This window comes from Plectropomus leopardus, chromosome 3 (genome assembly GCF_026936395.1).
Source record: "Plectropomus leopardus strain MGB_pleo_1.0 chromosome 3, ASM2693639v1, whole genome shotgun sequence".
NCBI lineage: Eukaryota > Metazoa > Chordata > Actinopteri > Perciformes > Serranidae > Plectropomus > Plectropomus leopardus.
The window spans coordinates 18,218,420-18,242,500 of NC_142178.1; the positions used below are offsets into that span (position 1 = coordinate 18,218,420).

Sequence of the window (24,081 nt, forward strand, 5' to 3'; positions counted from 1 at the left end):
GGACCTCTGTTGGGGGGTGCAGTGGATCCTCCATTGACATTTTTTAATAAACAAGCTCTATTTTAATGCTGTTTTCTGCACTCTGTGATCTTATGTATAATAAAAGTACACTAACAGTTCCTAGTGTGAATCACCTAGTTTCATTGTGATTTAGAAAACGGTTGGGGGCCACCCATGCAGATTTTGGCCAGATTAAGTGTGTTAATCATCACTAATGTAGGGTTCTATGAAGAAGGAAAGTGTTGCAGAAAGGAGGTAATAGTGAAAAAAAAGACAGATTAGTCCTTTAAATGAAAGTGAGGCGATAAATGGGTGTCACCTGTGCGAGTGGGCGGGGTCAAACCACCAAACAAACCCGAAAGAAGGGAGCAGAGAAGAGGGAAGAGAGGAGTATTAAATAAAGAAGATATTTACCATCATATCTAGTTTCTGAATGCTGAACCGTCACCCGGAAAGGAGGGCAGAGAGAAATCACACAAGAATGTCAAAGAAAAAGTACATTTGGATGAACGTGAGTGCCAGTTTGTATGCAGAAGCGGCTGGATTTCCCACCTGGGCGGCCATGCGCTGCCAGGCAGAGCACTGATCCCCGGAGTTGCTATGATTGATTCTTTGTTGTGAAATCTTCACCTTTTTCTGCTTGGATTTAACCCGTAACTTTTCCCTTCACTTTGCAGGATATTCTCATTTGCTCAGAGGACTCATTCAAAGTAAGTCTCTGCTTTACTGGTCTCTCCTTTGGCTTCTGGACACAGATTGGCCTTATACACACTGACCTGTTTCTAGACAGTTTGTGAACACAGGAAAGCCTGTTGGCTGCTTGGATTATTTTTTGATTAGATTTCACATGATTCCAATATGATTTAACTTTTAATGCATCAGTTTTGGATCTGTCCATTTGCCATACCTATATGTCGCTGTGTAGTGAGGGAAAATAGTGGACTGCATAAAACTTATTGGGGGAGTGATTATTTTGTATTTTTGAAGAAACACGGAGTAGTTTCTTAAAATGTCGTCTTTCTTAATGTTTTTATTGTTAAAATAATGCCTTTAATTTTACGTCACTTAATTGCCTGCATACTGGTGAATTTTCATGCACCAGTTTATACCTTCTGTGCATCATTTTATGGTGTTAATGCTTTTTAATTTTGTCAAAATCAAACTCCTCTGCTAACTTAATGTTTTATTTTATAACATGTTCTAAATTTTGAGAGAGACATGTCCCCTGTGTCCCATCACAAGGCTAATGTGTCCCACAAGCAGAGAATACATGTGACTCTTTTTGGATATTTGTAATCAGTTGTTATTGTAAACTTTATCAGCAGTCAGTCCCATGTTCACATGCATGAATTATAAAGAATGAAGTGAAATGGATCAAGTCCATTATATAATATGAGTTCAGCATCACATGTTGCCAACATGTGTTATTCCATTAATATATTAAGAGTTAAATTAGTCTACACCATCTTAAATTCCTCATGCTCTGCTTCTCTGAATTATTGATGGTAAAACGAGTCGTACTGATATTTTGAGATATTGGGGTGGGAGGCTGTTGCAGTTTTTTTTTTTTTTTTTTGCAAGTCAAGGGAAGTGTTTAAAGGAAAATAATGCTGGGGATGTTCTCTCTTTTTTAAAAAGTGTAACATAAGGTTCAGCTGTCGCTCCCAACCCAATCATTTTTGTGGAGGCCTTAGCGGGTTGGTTTGTCTTTTGAATTTGGGACAGAATTGTCCCAGAACTCTTCTATCTTGTGTGCAAACTTTACTTTGAATATTTATTTAATATTTAATATCTGCACACATGAAACATATGTATGCGTGATTATAAGACGGTGGGCCCCAGGTGGACAGCTATTCCAAAGGCTTCACCATCTTTCCCACATAGTAGCAATACAAGCAGACTTTGTGGTGGCTTTGCATCTCTTTGTTGTTGTCATGCATGTTTTTATGATTTTGTTTTATTTGTGGTAATTTTATGTACCCTTGTGGTTTTTTGGTCTCTTTGTAGTCATTTTGTGTGTCTTTAAGGTCATTTTGTGTTTTTTTTTTAATTAAAGTTATGTCCTTCTTGGTTGTTTTGTGACTTTCTATATATTTCCTTATTGCCTTTCACATTTCTTTGTAGTTGCTTTGCATCTCTGGGGTAATTATGTGTGTCTTAAAGATCATTTTGTCTCTTTGGGCTACATTTGTTTGGTTTTTGGACATTTGTGACTAGTCAGAGTTTAACTAGTAGTAATGTTGTTTATTTTTGTAGTTTGCATCTCTTTAAGGACATTTTGTGTCTTTTTGGAGTAATTTTGTTTCTCTTTAAGATACTTTTCTGTCTTTTTGTAGTTTCTTTGCATCTCTTTGTGGTAATTTTGTGTCTCTTTAAGGTAATTTTGTGTCTGAGGTATAACTGTGTCTTTGGTGGTCGTTTGTGTCTCTTTGTAGTTCATGTGCATCGCTTTGTGGTTGTTTTGCATCAGTTTGTGGTCATTGTGAGTCTCCTCCTGGTCAATAAATGTTCTGGGCCTGGCCCCGTTGGACATTCAGTAATCCATCCATTCACATAAGTCCACAAGCTACACGCATCCACATGTTGCCTGTTCCTGACTTGCAGGCAGGCAAAATTTAGTTGCATGCATAAATAATATTATGTAGACTTCATTGGTTAATGTGGTCAGATTCATTTTAAAGAGGAGGAAGTTAGATAACTGATTAGTGAAGTTGCAAATGAGCCGGCCTCATTCAAACACACATGCAAACACACACACATACACACACACACACACATGAACACGGACATGCACTCGCACGCACATCCTCTGGTGAATATGGATGAGAGTTGATGCTTCCTAGTGGGATGACAGACTGTGTTCAACCCCCTTTGATCTGTATGGCTGCTCCTGTATCCCCCCACTTCACACACAAACAAACACACTGTCCCTTTGAACCCCAGCCAAGATGGTGGGTCAGGAGCACACAGTGTCCAAATCAGGACAGGAAATGGATCTGGTCCATGTAGAAAACAGCATCAGCAAACTCTTGTTTACATGTTAGAGAGAGAGACGGGGGGAAGAGATGGACACTGAGAGGCAGAGACATGGAGGGGAGGACAAGAGGGGAAAACTAACGGCTGAGGAGAGTGTGATATCTGTCAAGCTTTTCTAGTACTGTTACAGAGATTCTTTGTTGAGGGTTGACAGTAAATGCAGCTAAGTATATTTTGCGCGTATGCACAGCTTGTGTGTGTTTGGGCTGCACTCGTGTGTGCACCGCTGCAAGTGTTTGTGTGTACTTTTCACTCGTGCATCTGTATGTGTCTGTCTGTTGAATAGGCTTCTTGTCATTGACCTAAAAACAGTGTGAGAGCCTGCCAGTGTCGCTTAAATCCTCTTTTCTTCTCCATTCCCCCGGTCTCTGTCTTCTAGTCGGCGCACACACTCGTCTGTGTGTGTGAGCGTTTCCGAGAGTGGTGTGTGTGCGCACGCGTCAGTTGCTGTCTCTATTTAAACATCATACAGACTCACAAATGGCGTTCCTGCCAACAGAGATGAGAGCATACTGTTCACAAAGAGTCTTACTCTCCCACTCTTTCTCTCTCCCACTCTCCTTCTTCAGTCCCTCCTTTATACTTTGAGGTACCCATGGGATATCATTAGTGTTATTACCGTATTGAGATAAATGAGAGCATGCACGTCTCCGTGTGTGTGTGTGTGTGCAAGTTATGTGTGTGTGTGAAGTGCATGATGGAGGTGCTGAGATGCCGCATGTCCAAACCAACCCCAAAGGGTTAGGTGTAATTACAGAGTAAGAGCGATTACAAAAGCGGCTTTCAAGATTTCAAGTGTTTTTTTTCCTGCATCCTTCATTCTCTCTTCCATCAATGTGTGTATAACCGTCTGTGAATGTGTGTGTGTGTGAGTGTGTGTTTCTTTAGCCTTGCTAAAGTTAGAGCGAGGTGCTAGTGTTTTGTCAGCCCCATGAAGGCAGAGTGAGGTTGCATCACCAAATCTCTCCTTAAGGGGTGAGGGTTAAGCATAATTACGGCTGCAGCTTTCATGTTTTCTCTTGCCTCGGCTAGTCTTCGCTGCCACCGCTGGCCTTTCGTTCCGTATCAAAGGAGACTTTGGTCCTCTGGGGGCTGCAGACCCAGACACACATGACACAGATTAACACACACACTCTTCTCACACATACACATTCATCGTGATTTTATTCGGTGATTTGCGTCACTTTGTTTTATTTAATGTTGTAATTAAAATCTTACATGCACACATCAGGATTTCATTTACATTTTAATAATGTTTTTTTTTTTATTCATTTTGAGTTGTGTTCACTTTGGCTTTGGATAAACTCTAATGTAGCTCCAACTGATTTCTATATTTAGGTTCATATATTTTTTTCAGGATCAACTCTATGAGAATATGGAGTGTATCTCATAAACTGTAGATCCTATAATGCAATTATGCTACTGTACAAATTCACTTAGCCTGTAATAGCTGTGAATATAGGCTGTGACGGTTTGCTACAGAACGCTAAGCTATGTTTTTCAAGCTTTCCATCCTTGCAAGGCTCATACCAGTATGCAGGTTACAATGATAACGGTAGCAGATCCACCACAAGAAATTCATAGTAATTTTTGAAACAATGGGGTCCTTTATTTCAGGCGGCTTTTTATCCCTTGCCAGCAACTGTTGATTTCCAAGAGCTTGACAGATTTTCTGTGCCTAGTAATGGTTGCTAAGCTGTGATTGGACAGTTGCTGGTCAGGGGAGGGGTTTAGCAAATGGTCATTTATTAATTTGTATATTTTTCTCATGTCTTGCATTTTGGATTTGACCAAACAACAAAACTGTACAGAGCTGCTTTTCTTTACAGCTTTGTAAACAACAACACATTGTACACAAATGAGGGTGACATTCTAACAGCTGCATGCAGACAGAGGTCAAAAATGACCCAACAATGCCTGACAGGCCTCCCTCTCACCTTCATCTTCCTCTTCTCCCGAGCTGTCAATCATCTTAAACCCTGCACCTGTTAGAATTTCTTTCCGTTTGTCCGTCTGCCGGCCGGCTCGCTCAGCCTGTCCGTCTGTTTCTCAGTCTGTCTCTGTTGGCAAGACGATACTGACTGCAGTGTTGTATTTGTGTGCATGTTGTCTGTATCTTACAGAGAAGAAATACAGTATAGAGTATGACCACCTATGTATAGACATGTATAGTATCATAACATCAATTGTATAACAATAGAGGAAAACATAAATGTTCATATTTTCAGTGACAATATAGGGCTATTTTTGTCTATATTGACATACAGCATTCATGTGTCCCTTTGGGTTATATAGCATATGTATGTAATTCATGACAACATATGGTATATATTCATATACAAGGGTAGCATTGTAATGGCTGTGTGTGTGTATATATATATTTTAAAGATTTGTTTTATTTTTTGGCATTTTGCCTTTTTATTAGATAGGACAGAAGATCAACAGCGTGAAAGGGGGAGAGAGAGGGGATGACATGCAGGAAAGGGCAGCAAGCTAAAGTCCACCGAGCCAACGGACACCCCATGGCTGTGTATTTTGAAATACAGAAATACTTTGTGCAGAAAAAAATGTATTCGTGCCAATCTCTGTACTCGCAATAGGTGGAGTTCGAACCAGAAATTGTTTTGGATTAAACTGGAAAAGGGGGGCGAATGAGATTTAGTTAAACTTGATATTGATATGGCTTGATCTGAAGCGGCTATATATTATTTATTAAAAAAAACTAGGCCCACCTTTACCAGCTGCAACATCTCAGTGATGTACAAATTTGTGCACCAACTGTAATAACATATACCTAATATATATTATTCTGAGGTGGACATGCATAATGAGTACTTTTACTTTTGGCACTTTAGGTATAGATTGTGATGCACTTCTTTTACTAAGATCCTTTTAACTGAGTACCTTGACACTGTATTATTTCTACTTTTACTTTAACCAAAATACCTGGATTCTTTTTCCACCACTACTGGGCAATAAATATATTTGGTTAGGACTTCATAAGTCAGCATAAAGAATACTTTAATGCAGAAAATAATTTTTGATGCTTGCATTTATGTACATGAATAATACATATGAGTACATGTAGGTATTATTTGTGTAAATCCACGGAGATTTGGTGCATAAAAATTACATACGGTACATGTATGACACATACATTATGTAACACTGGATGTTTAAATCCCCTAGACGTATACATGTAAAATTGTCATAAGCACATATGATAATATTACTTCTATACAGGTGCACAGATTTGTTTACTGGCTATGTTCACTTGACTGTTTTAGTTCAGTTTGTTATTCAGATGACACCTCACTCATAATCAAATCAGTCTGTTAACACGATAGGGTAACCCCTTCAGTGTTCCCACATGGTAAGGTCCATAAGATCATGTTTAATTGAGGATACAAGCACATACAATGGCTAAGTCAGAGTCGCAGAACCGTTACAGCATTCTTCATTCTTGAAAGTAACTAAATACATTGACTCAAGGCCTGTAATTAAATACAGTTTTGTGGTACTTTAAATTTATTTGAGAATTTCCATTTTATGCTGCTTTACACTCCTGCTTAACTACATTTATTCAACAGCTGTAATTACTGGTAACATTTTACAAATTTAGATGAATACAATATAAAACTGATATTTAACAACAATCAACTAATAAAACAAAAATTGCTATATGTATAAACATATGTGGTAGTATTTAAAGTTAAAACTAGACCCATATTTACCAGCTGCAACATTAAAGTGATTTACACATTATTGTGTCTTTGGTTATAATCCAGTAAGTGTAACGCATATATAATTCAAAACTGTCTAATAAATACTTTTACTGTCAGTATTTTAAGTATATTTTGATGCTAATGTACTTTTAATCAAGTGAAATTTTGAATTCAGGACTGTTTGAAACAGAGTATTTCTACATGTTGCTAGTTTTACTTTAAAGATCTGAACACTTCTTCAGCCAGTGGCCAGTACATTTTCTACAAGATACAGGAGACATCCACCCTAAAACATTTAACAGCATTTGCAAAAGTGAGTGGAACATTTGTTGTTTCTTATTTCCATAGAAAAATGGCCAGGGGTAGTTTAGTATCTTGATGTGATGTGACATAAATGTGTTTCCTATTTAGGCCTATAGCTGCAGAGAATCTGAAAGTATGACATTTTGTACCAATCTGAGACATCAACAGTAACCATTAGGACTCTACATGGCATTGACATTCACCCATTACAGCGACAAAATCCATTCTATACAAGGAAGAGATACCATTTATAGCCACAGCAGACGGCAATACAGAACACAAACAAGACATGACACATCCTGACTAATGGGGCATCACTCTTACTTTTAAAACACCTGGTCTGGTATCACTATCACACAGGTTTATAGTCCTGTCTGCATGTATGACTCACCGCTGATGGCAAAAACTTAGTTTTCCAGGTGCTGTTGAAAGTCATTCTGTAAGGTTTAAAAAACCTGAATGATAGAGGCAGATGAGGCAGAGTGAGAAAAGAGCTAAAACAGACTGTTACATTAACGCCAGCTGGTGCAAATCACTGTTGTCACAGAGAATACATTTGATGATGCATCTTGACAATTTGATTTAAGATTGTACATTGTTTTCCTTCCTTTTGATTAAAAAAAAAATTCAATTCAGAGAGAATTAGCTGTGTATTCCCATCCCATCTCACAGTGCTCCTCTGTGGATGAAATTTGCTCAGTTGTCATCAGGTGATCTAAGCATGGAATTTGGGGAATTTAGTTGCATGTTTTTATTGTTTAGAAAATGTCAGAATCATATTAAAGCAACTTTAAAATAAAAACACCCACAAAAACAAACAAACAATAACAAAAATCCTGCAAGTTCCAAATATTTTCCAATGTTATCTTGTACGGTGGTGACTGCAGTAATGCGGCCATGAGCGGATTTTGTGACGATGGGCCCCCTGGGCACAGATATGCAAAAGGCCTCAACACCCATAGGAGCAAGACAGACTTTGTGGCGGTTTTGTATCTTTATGTGGTTCAGTTGGTGGTAGTTTTGTGTGTCCTTGTAGTTGTTTCATGTCTCTTTGTTGTTCCTTTGCATGTCTTTTTGGTCTTTATGAGTCTTCACCTTGGTTGGCACATGTTAATTTGAGTAACATTATGCAAATTAAGGCATCAACACAGTCACACATTCTGCCAGAGGCACCATTTTCGGCAGCTATATGCATTTCTTTTAAAGCCATTTGAGGTAGTTCAATTGATCATATTGATTATTGGTAAAACATGAACCATTTTAATTGATTGATTTGGCAGATCCTGTGTTAAGTTAGTATAGAGCACAGACAATGCATTTAAACATTACACTTCTGTTTAATGTATATTTAATGTGTATGACTACAAATTAAGTGTTACGATGCACTAAACATTACAGAAAATGTAATCATATTGAATCAGAAGTACTTGAATCAGCTTGTCTTTAACTGTAGAAACCTCCTCCAGGTTGCCTTTAGTCAACTTAAGACTTATGCTGTGGTTGATTTGGTGACAACAGCAGTTTAGTACTACAGGTCACATAGTTCTTTGAGCAGCAAACACTCGTTGAGCAGCTACTTTGTCAGAAATACAACAGAACAGCAATCTGTTCCCAGCGCAGCCAAGCAAACTCATGTTTTAATAAAGAAGTCAGACACTAATTGGCCTTTTCCCATCATGTCATGAGCCACCGTGATCTGATTTCATGCTGCGCAGTTTCCCACACAACAGCAGGACACACTAACAGGAGTTGGTGAGGAACTGGAGGTGTGTGCCCTGTCGCCTGCAGCTCATCCTCTAACAGCTTACCGTGGCTGCTCCGTCTCGTCCCATTACTCTCTGCAACATTTTAAACTGATCCCTTGTCAAAAAACAAAAATAAATGCTGAAATCAGCGTCGTCCCGTTTTGTAGACCCATTTTTAATGAATGGCTTGTGGTTATAGTGCTAACCTCATTGATAAATTCGAATTTGATTTTGACTGTTCCACAGTAAAAGTCACTGCTGTGTTTCACCAGTTGTAATGTCATGCAGCTGTAGGAAATATTGGGCTTACAGTAGTAGCAGTAACTTAATATAGCGTAAAGAAAAGTGAACAGGAAACAGAGGCTGATTTCGATTAGATACAGAACATTAACTTTACATGCAAGCATTGTTTTCTGTGAAACGGGGGGGTTGAGGCCTATTCCAGCTGACACTGGGTGTGAGTGAGGTACATCCTGGACAGGTCTCCAGAATATCACAGGGCTGACACACACAGACAGACTACCATTCATGCTCACATTACATGCAATCTAGAGTTTCTGTATGTGTTAAGAAAATTCTCCTACTTGTTACGAAAAATAACTTAATAATTTAAAAACGCTCTTGAATCAGCTGCAAGATACATTGTCACAGAGATAAAAACAGCTGTTATTCTGACACCATGGCAAGTTGAATTCTTGGAGATACATGGTTCTCACGGGACAGTATCGCTACAAACATAATAATCTTGAGTATGATGCATTACTATCGAACAAACTACCCAACGGTGTGTAAAGGTTAAAATTAGTACAACCTTAAACATTTGCAGCAGAAATATGCAACGTACACATTAATGCAACAATAATTCAGAACCCTCATATAGAATAGCAAAACCCTGACAGGGAATATTTTACCTTAGAATTAATGCTTTTACTTTCATATTTATTGGTAATACTCACATACTTTTACTTAAGTCCAGCATTAAGGATTTAGGGACATGTGTTGACAGATGTAATATTCAAAGCTATGTTTTTATTAAAGCAATATCACACGAGAGGGAATGCTGTTGTGCTGTATATCATCATGGCTGTGATTCAGTCATAGGCCTACGACAAAATCACAGCAGTGATGATATATAGTATAACAGCACATCCTTTAGTGCAATATTGCTTTTATACAACAGTTCTACAAGCGCCATTTATTTGTTGACAGTAATAAGCGACAACAGATTATGATTTGTTTGTTTATTTAATGATTTTTTTGGCTCCACCGACACAATTTGCTCTGCAACTGCTGGAAAGGACAGCTGTTGCCAGCCAACATATAAACATTTTCCAACACACCAGTTTGCTAATTGGTGAAAACTCAGTCTTCATGTTATGCTCAGAAGCTGCTTTGTATCATTTACTTGTATCTGTGCATTTCTAGTGAAAAAAGAGTCTGTTAACAGACACTTTGGCGGCCTGTGTGATTCAGATGAGTTTGTTTGCTCAGACAATACATCGCTCCAGCGTATGTCCACTCACTGCCATGATCTCCGTCACCTTGAGTCCCGTATTAGACTTTTTCTGTATGGCGGTAGCTCTCAGCTATGGTTGGTGTCAGATGAGTGTGTTCCTGCCTCACTGCACATCCTTGTAACATCTGTGACAGCTGGTTTACTCTCAGTGAACGGCGGTATACCAGAATCCGTTGGTCACAGCTGCTCCCCTCCTGGGCTGCAGGTCAAGGGCTTTTGCGTTAGGCAGAATTTTGCTCAGGTAGTTTTTAAATTATGATACCAGTCAGATGGGATTTCCTCGCTCTTCCAACACTGATACAATCTACGGTAACACTAGATAACTACCAAACAGTGATGTTTACCTAATAAACGGTCTACAAAACCTGTAAAGTGGAGTGATACATGCATAATGAAAAAGTCCCAGTGCTGTTGTACTGTATATCAGCACTCATGGAATTACTCTGCACCGATGAAACTGCTTGGTCGGAACTAACTGTTGTATAATAGTGTATAATCACAGGAAATTAACTATTTTGTTACCTTAAGATGAAGCCTTTATATCTACATACAGAGGGAATTCTCGCCCATGAAATCTGCCATGTTGTTTCTGGGCAAACCAATGAAAAGTTGAATTTTTAGAGTTCATGGTTCTCACAGGACAACCATGCTACAGACATATGAGGAGTTTATAGGATACAATGCATTGCTGTAGATTAAAATACCCATCAGTATATAAAGGGGGTTAAAATGAGCACAGTCTTAAACATCTACAGTGGTAAAATGCAACACACACATTAATTCAGCAATAATTTTTAATCCAGAAACTGACGGGCAATATTTTACTGTATAATTTTCATACTTAAAGTACATTTTACTGAGAATACTAGCATACTTTTACAGATTAAGGCTTTAAATTTAGGACTTTTACTTATAGTTGAGTATTTTCATAATTTGGTATTAGTACTTTTACTTAAGTAAAAGATCTGAACACTTCTTCTACCACTTCTGAATATCAATATATTGAACGGCTATCTTTCTGGAAAAAATACTGACTAGGGATTCACGATATTGGATTTTTTGTCAATATCTGACATCGCCATATATAACAACACGTTTGACTGATTACCGATACAGATATTGATATATCAACTTTTTTCTCACCTAATTTTAGTGATGTTTACGTCTCTTAGAATTAACATCATTTTATGCATATTCTTGTCGTGAAAGCCCACCAGTAGATGGAGACATAAAACACAATGCTTTTTTGTTATATTCATTAATTGAACAAAGTAAGAAAAATACTTCAACTTAGGGTTGACGTTTTGTATATGTTCACTGTGACAGTAAAAAAAATATAAAATTGTATTGTGACATTTAAAGCCAATAACTGCCGATACCCATGATGTGCCAGTATCATTATGCATCCCTAATGCTGACCATGATTTGTATAAAAAATACAAAAAAATTCAGAGAACATGATGTTTTCTCAATCTGGCTGTTTTGACGCAACGCTACCTCCAACAGAACTATGGCATCATGCATATTAGAAAATGGACTGTATTCTAATCGACCTTTTTATCCAGTCAATATTGATCTAATGCTGCATTTATCCCCTGTGGAGAAATTATCCAACAGGTCAGAGGCCAGGTCAAAGGTCATATACTTGCAGCGTCCCTGGAGCAGATCCAAATTATTTAGTATGTCAGTCATGGACACCTCAGGGTTGTCTATTCTATTCTATTCTATTCTATTCCACTCTCTCCAGACAGGAGGAGGGATTTCTGTTCATTTATGATGTCCTTGTTATGTTTCTTTTCTTTTTCTCCCTCACTGACCTCCTTGCCTCTCATCTTCCTCATTCCTTATTCCTCAATCATACAATATGAGGGTCATGAGGGCGCAGTTCACTCCAATGTCAGCCATCACCTACAGCCTTTTAGCGTCAGATTACCGGGTTTAGCCTATATTTAGTCTCCATATCCACTAATGCGACATATGATGTAAGCTGTGAACATACAACCGTGGATTTATGCTATCTGTGGAAAAAAAGGGCAGTTAATTTGAGACTTTGAACAAGAGCCTTTTTTTCTAGATGACAGTACATGAGCATGTTAATATGTGTATTCATCCTTTCATTTCTCTTTCAAGTCATTTATATATCTGCCTCCATGCCTGCGTGAGCGCACGTGTGCACGTGTGTGCCTGTACTAAAGAGGCAGTTAATCTGACCATGTCTGCTGGCAGGACATCAGGTCGCCCCATAGTGCATTTAGGCAAACAGCCAACCTCAAATAACATTGGACTGCTCATTCTGGTGGGACTACAGCACAGCTTTGCCTCCAGGAGGACCTGATGCATCCACCAGCAGCAGCAGCAGCTGGAGTGCAGAGAAACACCCAGAAATGTGGGTTCCCATCACTCCCAAAAAAAAACCAAAACAAAAAAAATCACAGTGTTTCTCTAATGCTTCCCTATGACTGTTTCATTCTCCGGCAGCCTGGATTTCATACCATTTCATCAAGAACTTTCCCAGTTTGGGTTTGATAGTACAGTACTTATCAGGCTATCTCGCTTTCCAAATGGGAAAGCATCTAATCTAAATGACTGTCTGCGGTGCTTCAAGTGCCATGCAACCCTCTCTCCTCTACCGGAACAGCTGGCTGGCGGTCGCTTCAGTTCAGAGGAAGGGGCGACGGATTGAGGGTGATTGAGGCACATATAGAAAGAGAGAGGGGGAGAGAGAAACTGAATTCCAGCGAATTAATCACCGTCTGTTCCACTGTGTGAGTGAGAGAGAGTCAAAGACAGTCAAACAGAGAGAGAGAGAGAGAGAGAGAGGAGGGGGGAGTGGAGCCTGACGCAGTGTGAGAGGCAGAAACTGAGAGGAGAGAGACGGAGAACGAGGGAGACAGCGGCGAGGAGGCAGCACATCACACCAGGCGCCGTTTTGCATCCCAAAAAATCTTGACGCCACACTGGCTGCTTGCTGCCGCTGAGCTCTTTCCCCGGTCACCGCAGAGGAGACACGTGCAAGCTGGGACCAAATCAGTGACAGACAAAGACTAAAAAAAAAAAAAATTAAAAAAATCCAACATCAACACAGCCACACATACTGCCAGAGGCACCGAGCGGACCGTTTTGCTGAGGAAGACCTGCGAGGCGCCTTCCTCCACATCTGGATCAGGTAAAGTGAAAAGCAGACGCGAACATCTTCAGATTGCGCAGGAAGGGCTTCATTTCATGTGCATTTTGCCTTGTGATGGCTGGACTCGCGGTGCGTAGGCAACTTTGAAATAGCAGCAAATACCAGCAGCTCTGGCATTCCTGCGGTTCTGAAATCACCGACTCCAAACCCATCTGTGTGCGTGCGCGTGTGCGTTTGTGTGTGTGCATAGTCGTGATGAATGACGGGAATTTGCTGGTTGGCTATTCCCGGGCAGCCTTGCTTGTCTTATCTCCATCCCGCTGTGTCCATTGATAATGCGGGCGCAGATAGATCCACATTTACATTATCAGCTGCTGAATGTGTGCGGTGCCTGAACGTCCCGTGCTCCGGTCTGTGCAGCCTGTAACTGGGCAACTTTGATCCCAGCCTGTTCAGCATTATGAACATGTCTTAGACGCGTTATAATTTGCGCATATTACGGCTGATCACCTGGTATTAATTGAGTTTTTGTCCCGGGACGGGCTGCAGTGACAAAGACCGGCACGGTTTCACCCTTACACCCGCACCGCAGTCCAGCGGGCTGATCGTTCAGCACCCTGGACAGCGGCTCTGCACACTTCAGGCTGCAGGCAGTGAAACAACTTTTTTTTTCATCTGAGATGTCTTTGAAATGATGTTTTCATCTGTCTGTTCTTGTCAACATGTTTCTTATTTTTGATCTGAGAAGTCTGTGGTAGAAAATACTTTAATACATCAGGCTTAAAACTATACTTCATATTCTAAGCTGCCATGAAAAAAAGATGTGTTTCTCTGGAAGATTTCGGTGAAACTGTGCACAGGTTTTTCTGTGTTAGTCTAAACATGCAGATCCACATACTGCAGAACATCCCACCACAAGTGCTTGTGCATGCAAAAGATTGAGCCTGTACAGGCAGGGGACACATTAAAGGGATACTCCAGTGATTTAGTGTTGTATTTCCATAAAGTTGTCTGACACACATGAATAGATTTTAAAAAAGTAGACAGCTGGGGTTGTGATATCCTGACTCTAAATCCCTGACACTATGTTTCCTGTGATGTGACTGTTTAGCGTCTTTAATTAGACATTATCAGGGTTGTTTTTCAAACTGTGGAAAGCTTCCAAACAGCCAACTGTTTTTTTCACACCCTGTTTAGCACTCCTATTGATGAGTGTACTGAACTTCCTGTGTAAAATAGATGTATTGCTCCTTTAAAGGCCCAGTGTGCAAGATTTAAGGGGATATACTGGCATAAATTGAAAATAAGTATGTTATCTTTAGTGTATAATCACCTGAAAATAAGAATTGTTGTGCTTTCCTTATATCTAAATAGGGAGTGGGTCAAAATTGTGGTGTCCATAAACAAGGACCGTCATGTGTCTAGCCCAGAATGGACAAACCAACCCCAGATAGGTCCATTCACTTTTTTGCGTTGGCCTCTGTAGTTCGAAGATCATATGCGACAAGCAGCATTAGAAAACCACTGATTTGTAACATGAAACTGCCTTTTTCATTGTTTTACTGGTTTAAATCACCAGGTCTGTTTGTGTTGAAGATGCAGAGACCTGCAGAAAATTCGACTCCAGCTTAAAACCTCCTGAACCATAAACGCTGAAGGAATACTAACTGGGAGAAGTTTCAGCGGATCATAATCTGCAATCCTCATTGCTAGACACCACTAAGTCCCCCTAAATCTTATACACTTCAGCTTTAAAGAAAAAAAAACTGAATAGATCAGTGAAGAAACATAATGAATGCAGATGTTTCCATAAAGGGCATGAGGGGGTCACTGAATGGCTTAATGGGCACTGAAATTATGTGAATCCAATGCCCTCACAGTCATCAAATGTCAACCTTACTGAACACCTATGGGAGGTTTTGAAGTCATGTGCTGGATAGAGCCCTCCAAAACCTCCGTCAAAACACCCAAAGGAGGAATATCATTTGGAGGGCTGATGCTCCAGTGGAGCAGAGACTTGTCAAATACATGCCAAGTTGCATGTGGTTGTGGCCAAACTTTATCTTCACCCATTTGTAGGTTTATTATCACTTTTGAATGAAAGTATAAGCCAGTTAAAAATATGGCCATGCAGCAAACGTGCAGTTTTGATGTGCAGTTAAAGCACAGTAGCCCACTGAGTGCACGCGTGTGCCACAGAGTGGCTCAGCCAGTTAAATTTTGGCCACTGTGCCTTCTGCCTCCTGCCTTTTGCCCCACTATCTGTTGTAACGGATGTTGTTGCCACTTTGTCCCATAGGGCATGGACTACTAACAGAGTTTTTCCACTGACTGACTCCAATTGTTGGCTGAGTGCCACAGTGGGAGAGAGGGAAAGAAAATGAAGACAGAAGGATTGATAGAAAGAGAAAGAGAGAGAGAGAGAGAGAGAGAGAGAGAGAAAGAGAGAGAGAGGAGCAGGGTCCCACTCCTCTCACACCATGAATAGACATGAGGTAGTCCCACTAAAACAGAACAGCTTCAGTGACTCATTTTCGGGACATTATGCGTTTGGGCGTGAGAAATGGTTGGCTGGCTCTTTTCAAGGCCAGAGATCCTCAGTCACAGCGAAGTCTTTAGTTGTCCTGGGAATTCATTGATAACTATCTCAGAGGTCGCTCATCTTGCTTTCATCCTGCATTAGTACTGCAGTGCTTGCTGCAGCACACTTTTCCCAGTCTCAAGAGTTGTAAGAGCAGAACAAAGGGGCCTCTAAACCTGCGGTTACTAAACTGCTCTGTTTGATTCTTGAGAGCTAACAACTTATAAAACTAAACAAAATCTCTGTACAAGCAGCAGTGAAAGCTTTTTGTGCTGCCACAGCAGAAATGTCAAACATGGCTGGGCTCTAATAGTTACGTCTGTAATAAGGCAGGTGGCAACATTAAAAATCAGCAGTAATGAAAAGTGACAACTTTAGTATAGAGGAACTGCCAGAATGTCTGCAGGTACAAAATGAATGAAAGGGATGGGTTTAATGTCTGTGGTGTCTTGTCGTTACACCCGGTTGTTGCTCTGACTTCACCTGAAGTTGTAAAGGTTTTCTTTCCTCCGTGTATCGTTTACCGCAGACCCAGGAGTGAGCTATCCATCCATGGTACAGTCTCAGTACCTAGAGGCATAACTGTGGGGCAAGTTCTCCAGGAATACTAAAGAAACACTGCTGTGTAAAGGGAGATCCCTCCTCGCTCTCCAAGCCATTTAGTGCATTTTTCGCTCCTTTAGCTGCCACTGCGAGGGAGCGACATGAAGCGCCTATCTGTTTAAATCCCAGGCTAAATTTCAAAATCAACTCTCATCAGTTATTATTTGTCAAAGCCAACAGAAAGTAGCTCCCCATATTAGGCACGTTGATGCACAGAGAACCGGCAGTATCTCTTGTCACAATGTTGATCTTTGTTGAGAGGGAATACCCCATGGTGTGGAAGCAAATCTGCATGCAGAGTTAACATGGCACCTCCCTGCTGACTGGGTCTGAATGTGAAGACATTTTTCTTTTTTACTCTGCTATTGTTGCAAAATCGACTACTGTTACATTTATTCATTTTCTGTTTTGTGATTGAAATACGATCAGAATACAAATAAGTTGTAAACAAATCTTAGATTAGGTTGCTTGTCATGAGTAATGTAGGCATACACACTCTCACACGCACGCACACACGCACACACGCACACACGCACGCATGCACATTTAAATTCGGTGTAAACATTTTAACACAAGGCAATGCTTGATATCAACACGCACAGCAGCACATACACACATATGTGAACTGAGCTTCTTTACAGGAGGGCGTGAGGGATGTGTAGCAGACATGTGCATGCGCAAAAGTCAGCACATGTGTGCGCTGCAGACACACACTTCCGAGCACAGGATACACACGCTCAAGCGAGCACATGGATTAATAATGTACCATATTCCCTGTCGGAGGCTAGTTAGCATTTCAGGAAGATTGCACTAACACTGGGGAACTGTAATTAGGAAGTTATTGTTGCAACTCACACACACAGATGCACACAACACACACGCGCACACACAGTATGCAAATAGTAAAGGGTTGGGGTGGAGGGTGGGGGCTGCAATTTGTATTTGTGTTTATTAGGATCTCCGTTAGTTGATGCAGATACATCAGCCACTCTTCCTGGGGTCCACACATAAACATAAATAATAACAAGAAGGCATGAGCACATGAAAAAAACAAACCTCCCCCTTACCTGAAAGACACAGGGTGAAAGTACAAATATAGAGGTTGTGTATTTTCACTTCATAATACTTTTTACTTATACTTTACTGCATTTCAGTTGGTTTTATTTGGCAACTAAATTTACCAAGAGTTTAATATTTTGCTAACTTTGTTAATGTTACTTAAAGGTCTAGTGTTTAGCATTTATGAGCATCTATAGACATAAATGATATATAATATTTACAACTATGTCTTCCTTAGTTTATAACTGCCTGAAATATTTTTGTTGCCTTAGAATGAGCTCTTTATATCTACATATGGATTGTTCCTCTTCCACAGAGTCCATCATGTTGTTTCTACAGTAGCCCAAAATGGACATAATCAAACACTGGCTCTTGATAGGGCCATTTGCGTTTTTTTCATTTTTTTCATTTTTGTATCCGCAAGCGTACTTCTCTTTTATGCTTTCACGCGTCTGCAATTTCACTGCGAGATGCCAGAAATCCTACACACTGGACCAAGCCTTTTAGTAATATTTTATTGTTATTGTTATAGAAAACTATGTTTGAGCATAGACTATAACATACAGTATACATAGAAATGGCATAATATATACCAAATTTGAATTCCTGTATTTGAATATTTTGAATACAGAAAATGAAATCTAGAAACAGAATAATAGAGCCCCATAAACCCAGAAAAAATCTCAAATATATGAAATAACATGGACTGACCTTGGTGAGAATAGTCACATTACAGCTTTGGCATTAGCATGCGTTATTATGGATCCCACTGCAAACTGTAAATGGCAGGCGTCAGGGCAAAGAGGTCATAGTTAGGGCTAGAAGCAGCCAATCTTGGATATTCTCTGAGATTTAAGTGTCAAATATGAGAGAAAAAATTGCCAAAAGTACTGCTTATTATTTATTTTGCCCATTATTATTTTTCTTATTTGCTTATTAATATTTTTCCTCAGTCGACATATTATTTTCAGTTTTTGTATAAAGCTGTTGAATGCACGCTGTATAGATGATTTAACCAGAATAGCTGAATAGACCTGTTTGTGTTAATGTCTTATTTCAACGTTTCTAGGACGGCCAAGAATGCACACCAGGGTGTAAATAGCCCTGTTTGTGATTCCACCTCGGGTGCCAATATCATCCTCTTGATAAAAGTTAAAATAACATAAAAATAATTGTTATTTTGTCTGCACTAAATCAATATCTAGTGCACACAAGAGTGATCAGCTATCTTATTTGTGCAAGATAAAAAAGAGAAAAAAAATTAATCCAATGGATTATCTAACCATGTGTCTCTAAGATTTGTGTCCCTACCCCAATATAACAGAGTTGAATGGAAAATAGTTTGTGCTGCTCACAGAGTTGAAAAATTTCATTTTAAAAATTTAACAGTAACATCTGTCATATTCCGAGACGGCACTCCCCCTCAGTAGAAAGCATAAATGAATTTTCATTGTATTAAAGGGGAAGCAGTAATCATGACATCTCAAAACCTGTGCATGACTGGATCCCACTTAATCAGGGTGAACTGTCCCTTTAATATAGTGGGCAGCTTGTGGGCGCAGGTTCATGCTCTCATAACCCTGAGTAAAACCTCATTCTCTGTGCTGAAATGGGGCCTAAACTTCTTTGGCCCAGGGCTCATCAAAATTGGATGGTTTTTTCGTCTGGGAATCCTGGAACCTAAAATCATTCATAGTCTCAAGTTGTAGTTTAACAGTTCCCGAGAACCGGTTTCGTTAACCGAAGCGTTACAGTTTGAAACAATGAGACAAGCGAGCAGTGACCTCATACCTCGTGTTCATAGCGTGAATGATGAATGAGCTTCTTAATGTATGCTGACGCATGTCTTTGCTGATGCCAGTACGCCAGAACCAGCACTAATCCCAACCTAAACTCAGCAAAGGTCTCACACCTTCTCTTTCTCTTTCTATCTCCCTTTCCCAAACACCTTTTCCCTCCTCCCCTCTTTTTCCTCTCATCTCTCGCCATCTTTCTATACCGTCCACAATGCACACACCCTATTCACAGAGCCTGTGTGTGTGTGTGTGTGTGTGTGTGTGTGTGTGTGTGTGTGTGTGTGTGTGTGTGTGTGTGTGTGTGTGTGTGTGTATTGAGTCAGCTAGTTTGTATGCCGGCTGCTGCTATACCAGCCTCTCTCTGGAAATCAAGGAGAGATCGTGGTGTGTATGCTGAGAGAGGAAGAGGAAAAAAGAGCAGGGGGAGGAGAGGAGGCGAAGAGGGCTAGAGGTGATAGAGGCAGAAAGATAGATAGAGAGAGGGATAGGGATGCCACAGGGTGAAATGAAAAGGCAGAGGAAAAAAATAACAAAAGGGTGGGAAAGATGGAGAAAGCGTTCAATGGATGTGCTTTCCTCCCAGCCTCCTCGTCTCTATTCTGTTTCATTACCTCTGCCCTCTGTTCTGCAGACAGCACTGCCTCTGTGGCAGAGGCAGTTTGGAGACACTGTGGCCTGGCTTGAAAAACCCTCTGATGTCCTGCTCTGAGGTGCTCTTCAGGGCTAAGAGGAGAAATCTCTCTGGCTGTCCCATTAACTACTAGAGACTGGACTATTGAAATCGTATTACCTCCCCTGGCTGAGCAGCACATCGGCACTTCCTCCATTTCCCGACAAAGATCTGTCGTTCAAACCCCCAGATACCAGCAACAGGGAGATTGTTTTTTGATTTGTCGCTTGTCTCTTATCTATCAGGCATCTCTCTCTGTTCTCTCCTTTTTGGTGACAAATTTCTTTAGGGTTTGGGCGTCATTTGTATCCCCTTCCTGTTGCTTGAAATATCCTGAGAGCAGCCCTGACAGAGACAATGACAGAGAAGAAGGGCGAGGATAATTCGCTCTGTTATCCAACAGATAACTTTCATATTTTAGGGACAGTTTGAATCCCGAAACATTTTTGCTCCCTGTTCGAAAATCCATTAGTATTTTAATTTAATTTCCAGAAACTCATTTTACAAGCAGTTGACAATGTAATGCTCTGCCCTGTGTACGCGTTTTTGGAAATTTTCCTTCTCTGTTCAGAAAAAAAAAAAAAAATCACAAAACATCTGTGCCATATCATATCTTCCCCCGATAATACTGGTATAATTTTCAATATGATAAGAAAAAGTCATATTATGACAATGGAAATATTTTGACTTGTTGACAAAATGAAACTATGCTGTTAAATTCAATACAATACTACTTCAAATGCTCTCTAGACCAGTAGGTAATTTGGAGCCAGAGTCTGTGCAGTAGCTATCTCCACGGTATCAAGTTCCCACCCGTACACCTGTCCAACCAATCACAAGCAGCTATATTAATTGGAAGCACGCTGATTGGCACACACAGCTGTGATGTTAAACTCACGTTTTATCGCAATTAAATAACAAATCGAAACCAAACTGAGAAAAATAAACACTTGAACAAACATTAGCGTGATAACAACTAGATGGACTGAGAAAAACAAATTGAATTCACTATACGGCTGAAGGCTACCAGCAGTTACCAGCAACTTTTTAAGATGGAATGTTTTTTTGCATGTAACTCTCTTTGACCATTCCATTTAGTTTTTTCTCTTTTGTTTGATATACTAGGCTTTATTGATGATTGGATCTCAAAGTACTTGAAAATGAAAATGCAGTATAATCAAACAGATTATGCAAATATTCTTTTTCCTCAATTGGAGAATAAAAGTGGTGAAAAGTCTCTCCGGTGTTCTCTGGCAGCAATACACCTCTGGTTATTCCTTAAAAGCCTTGTTAAAAGTGGTAAAACATATTATTTGAAAATAGGAACAATAAAGCATAAATCTAATCTTTGTCTTGCTAAAATATGCCAAGCAGCTAAACAGGGTCATGTTAGCTTTAAGTAAGTTAGATGTCACATTTGTCCTTATCAATTTTAAAACACTAGGACTAATGACACTGCATGTGTGAACATCCGGCGACGGCAACCTCTCTGAGCTGCTGCGGCTCACACACTTGCAGCGTTCACATTAACAGCATTGTTGCTGCAGCGCTGCTGTAGAGCTGCCTGCTGTTGTAGAGCTGCCTCCTGCTGTAACTATTGTATTTCCACAATTAACCCTTGATTCACTGCTCATTTATGAATCCATGCAGACTATTGCATTGTCAATAAAATGGTCCTTCAAATGTTTCCCAATGAAGGGTTAAGTAAAACAGATACTTCTCTGTCTCTGTAACAGATACAGATGAATTGTAGTAAAAGGTGATATTATGCCAGTATAATCATCAAAACACCATTTTCACAGTCTTCTTTTGCTGACAACTTTGTGGCGTCCAACAGAAACAATCAAGACACTTCATTTCTTAAGATGTGCTGCGGTTGATCAGCAGCCGTTTCACGCCTGAGTAGTGCTGCTCACACCGGCAGTGTGGCTGCTTCAACTTTTTAACATGGGCACCGAAATACATAACAACTGGTTTCGTGACACATATACACTGCCTAATGCAGGCAGTGTGGTCCGCCCATTACTACTTTTACACTTTTAGCCTCAGTCTTTGATATCATGCATGTAACCATCATGTGCATTTTTAAGACCCTTTGGTGTTCTCTTTTTATAACAAGTTACTCTAAAACATTAAAAGGTCATTCAGAGATTGTTTTCAAGTGACTCATGGAGCTAAATTTTGGCTTATTTGACTAGCTAACTGGTAAAACTCTCAATGTTAGTTGTTATTTCATCGGACAAAATCCACAGTCACAGTCAGAAATGTGAAAAGTTCTTTTTTTTGTTCTTTTTAAACATTTTGAGTGGTAAATCTGCCAGCGTTATTGCTTTAAACTGCAAATGCTGGCGTGCAAGAACAGAAAACTTGACATGGCAACAGTAACTATGGGGGGCAACCAGTTAATAATGGTCAGTTATATAGGAAACTGCAGTATGAGGACAGCATTAAAACCTTGAATCTCTGAGAACACTTTCCCTTTGTCTCTTTCTTGGTGTGTTACATAGACAATCAAAATGAATCTCTCTGGGGCTGAAGCTGCTTTATGTGTCTTTGAGTTACATGTGTGAGCTGGGCAACTACAAAGAGACAAATCGTATTTCTTGTGGTTTCACTCTGTGGAGTCATGTCAAGTTTGTTTATATAGCCCAATATCCTATTCAGTGTCTCAATGGGTTCTCCAGGCCCACAACAGCTCTGAATCCGAGCTTTCTAAAAAGATGAGAGGAAAACCCCAAATTTTACCACATGAAAAATGGAACAAACTTTGAGAGGAAATTTAAGGAGAGATTCTCCCTCTGCCGCAGTATGTATGTCAGCAGCAGAAAAAAAGCTTCAGATGTGTGTGCAGAATGGAGATGTTGTCCGTAAGTTGGATGTTTTTACTTTGTATAAGAGAGTGAAGCAGCTTGTGTAGCCCAGTTTGAATGGAGCTCAGGCAAGAGTTGAGGAAGGGTCAACTTTGCGTTGTTTCAAACTGCACCACCACAGTGGTATAAATAAAGGAATTACTTTTTGTTCCATGATGAAGCGCTGCTTTTTGGATGATGGCAGCCAAAGTTTAGAAGTGTTGTTCACGAAACAGTTTTTAAGGATTTATCAACTAATCAGATGAGATGAAGGGCTGTTTATGAATCAGATTATAAAGCCTTTAAAACACGTTGAGTTACAGCTCCAGTTTTTAAGCTAATACTAAATTATGTGCCATACAAGGGACAAAATCTACATTTTGCCAAGTATTTTTTATTTCTTATGTAGCCTCCTTTTCTTACATGACAATCTACCAGTACAGTAAAATAATATCAAATATTTTCCATTTATTTCAAGAAATAACAAAAAAAAAAAATGGTGGAGTATCTTAAAAGACACCAATATTAGGGCTGGCTAAAATGGCTATAAAACAATCTCACAATATTTTACTACTATATCGCGATACATGATACATATCTTGATTTTTTGGAATCTCCTCTAAACTACAGTAAATTACTAAAATACAAAATGAACTACAGTTACAAATAAAGTAGCTACCGCCATAAAATAAAGTTACATAAACTACTATTAAAATAAAGTTAAATAAAATACTGTTATAATGTCAAATTAAGTAACGTATTAAGTAATGTTATGCTAAAGTCAGACAAAGTATTTTTATAATCAAATAAATCAAGGTTGAACCCATGGTTCTTTTATTTTGAAGGACCCAGATTTTCTCGGCCGGATGTGTTGATGTTTTTGCTTGAGGACTTGAAGCTTCCGTTTGCGTTAACAGAAAGTTGAACTAAAACCTGCAAGTTAACAAACAAACTAATATTTATTTCTGCTGTTAATATGTTTATTTCTGCTGTAAAGTTGGGCATTTTAGCATTGGGGACTCTGGGGATTGAATCAGTTTTGGAGCCAGCCTCAAGTGGCCATTCGAGGAA

The 24,081-nt window shown here is 39.6% G+C and overlaps 1 protein-coding gene across 5 annotated transcripts in view; it reads left to right on the top strand.

The window, feature by feature from the left end:
* Positions 1–349: 349 nt before the first annotated feature.
* Positions 350–24,081, top strand: part of LOC121942621 (protein ELFN1) — a 153,360-nt gene continuing 129,628 nt past the window's right edge. For 3 of the 5 annotated variants that reach the window (XR_015776242.1, XM_088075807.1, XM_088075809.1), the window contains exons 1-2: positions 350–511; positions 678–710. The gene's annotated coding sequence lies outside the window, so the exon portion shown is untranslated. Of the gene's footprint in view, positions 512–677; positions 711–12,096; positions 13,492–24,081 lie in introns of those variants that run through there. The other 2 variants (XM_088075808.1, XM_088075810.1) reach the window with 1 other exon arrangement.